The sequence below is a fragment of the Channa argus genome, chromosome 11, assembly GCF_033026475.1.
Source record: "Channa argus isolate prfri chromosome 11, Channa argus male v1.0, whole genome shotgun sequence".
Taxonomy (NCBI): Eukaryota; Metazoa; Chordata; class Actinopteri; order Anabantiformes; family Channidae; genus Channa; species Channa argus.
In genome coordinates this window covers 8,590,299-8,593,096 of record NC_090207.1, presented here as the reverse complement: position 1 = coordinate 8,593,096, position 2,798 = coordinate 8,590,299, and positions in this window count along the sequence as shown.

Sequence of the window (2,798 nt, the reverse complement as noted above, 5' to 3'; positions counted from 1 at the left end):
CATTTGTTTCTTGGCTTACTTTTATTCCGTCTACTATTTGTGTTTGTTCACTAGAGTTAACAGTGGGAACAAATCAAATATAGGTTTTGGTAGCTGTTAACTGTGTCTCAATTTGGGGGCTGCATCCTTCAAAGGAGAGAACCATTTTTAAAGCTCTTAAAAATGTCCTCTACTTTCCCCTGGCAGCCACCTGGTATCGAAGGCTCCAATGGGTCGACCCCTCACAGCATCATATCCCAAGATCCTTTTCATGTGTTAATTGATGTGATGTTGGTGGCTAGTTGCTATGCTAAAACCAAGGAATCTAAATACACAAGTTTTTATGAATATACATGTTACAGACATACAAACGTAAAACGGGGTACTTAAACCTGTCTAACCATTTAAACATAGGTTTCCATGCCATTACACAGGAAGTAGAGTGAAAAAGGGGGAAAGAAATGGGGAAAGAGACAGGTAAATCACAAAACAATGTATATCATCATATCTTGTCATCTTGCATTTTGGATTTTATGATCACCCATTAACACAACAACAACTGTGAACTTACATTTAACAATACCAATGATGATAATGTGACCACTACTTATTTAAAAATAAGAAACTTACCTAGGTTACTGCTAACACCATGGTGTTTCCCTGCAGCACTGTTTAAGTGACGGAATGTTGAGATGTTTTTAAAAGGCTGTTTTATTGGATGTAAAGGTAAAAGTCTTTGTGGTTTTATAGACTAATAGAAAAGGGAAACTTATGGAGTTGCGGTAGTTTGTATCTTACTGCTTTAGATTTTTCTGTTTAATTTATATTTAAAAAATCACTTAGATGTTTTATAATATTGTAATGTTTCAGATACGTTTTCAACAATCGATTACCCTTTTAACCGGTGTTTTGAGATCTTTATAATCAGAAAGTCGGTTTCTGACTTTAAAACAGACTTAATAAATAATCTTCACTGGTGTCAGGGAGGCTGAGTTTTGACCCTGACCCCCTCACGGCATCCTGCGTGACTCCCGTTTGTAGAAATCTCTGCACTTTGATTGGGTGAGGGGAGTAGGAGGGGCGTTCAGCTGTCAGCTCAACCCTCCCTCCTGCTCTCTGTCCGGGGTTTGGAGCAAAGCAACGGGCCGCTTTCTGTGAGCCGTCGCTGCTGTGAAAACAAGGGAGGAGATCGGTCAACATGATGACCAATAACAGATACAAAAGCCGGATCCCAGTTAAAACAGGTGAGCCTGGTTTCTGCGGTTATTTACGGTTATGCGTTTAATAAGAATCAATGCAGTGACTGCTTCATGTTTCTGTGTCCCTGGGCGTCGCTCCGCATCCTTGCACCTGCGCCGCCTCCTTATCCATACGGTGATGGCCAATAGAGGACAGCACCGAGGTAAGAGGCGACATTTAATGTATTTATTGTCTGCTTTTAAGTGCATCTTAAAATGGCTATTTATTGCAAGGTGTATTGTCTGAGTATAGCCGTGCACAGCTCGGCCTCGGCTGAGGCAGCATCAGGTCGCACGTTTTTGCTGTTGTCCAATCGTTTGAATACTTAGTGTGGCCATGCCATCACAGGTTGACTTCTGATGGCCATCAGTTCAGGCGCAGGAGGGGTTAGATTTCATTTATAAGAGCATATGTGGAGCAGCCAACATGGTACCCAAATCCAGCATCCTCTTCTCTCCATCCTCTCTCCTCCGTCTCTCCGCAGCCCGCAGATCTCTCTGCGCGTACTGCTCGTTCAGGCGACCTAATTGTTAGCGTTACACCAGGACCATTCATGATTACAGTCGCTGATGCTGGCTGCCTTTAGCGAGCCCTCCCTGAGCATTGTTCAGCTGAAACACAGCTGTCACACGAGCCTGGAGGGGAGGTCGCATGTCTGATGACCCTGGGCCCTCCTCCTCCTCCCCCTCTTCCTGTTAGTGTATTTTAGTGTCGGAAGACTGTAAAGCAGTTTTTGTATGTGCAGGGTGTGTTTTATGATTCAATAATGTTGCTTAATAGTGTTGATCATCAAAATGACCAAAAGCCATTAGAATTTGTAGGAAGGGCAGAGTTTAGTTAGCAGCAACTCTAGGACAACAACGATGTCTATCAAACAGAACACATGCATATTTTCTGCATATATACTCAGAGATGGGGAAATACTTGAACAAATGTACAATTTATGTTGAGTCTGCTTATCTTAGAATAATATGTATTATTGGAATATATATTAGCTCATAATAGTTGAGCTATCTCAGTAGCCAGTAAAAAGGAAAACATTTGCATGTGAATGTAGTGTAGAAGTAGCAGAAAAGAGAAAAATGCATATAACTGATCACTGCAGAAAAATACATTATTTGTTTGGTCAACCAGTATTTGGGTAAAACACGCTATGCTTTCCAAACCAGCATCTGCCAACTAAACTAGAGAGTGAGACATACGAGCATTAAAATCTATATGTACATGAAGAATAATGTAACCACATTTTGGCTCTTATTTGTATATTTGAAAAATAGCGGTTGTTTTTATATTTGTCCAGTATTTAGTCTCAGTTTTGAATTTTGTCCTCCTCCACTGCTGGTATTTAAGCTGGTCAGCTTGCAGAGAGATTTGCTTTCTCCCCCCAAATTCACAATTGCACCAAATTCAGCGTCTGAAATGTTTGTGGTCAAATACCAACACCACAGAAAACACAGACTGAGACACACAAGCTTTCTGGATCACCTGGATTAGTATGATTCTTGCAGACTGGTGTCATTGCATGTGACATTTCCAGAGAATAGAACTTAAAGTCTAAGCTCCACATGCTCTTCTCCTAA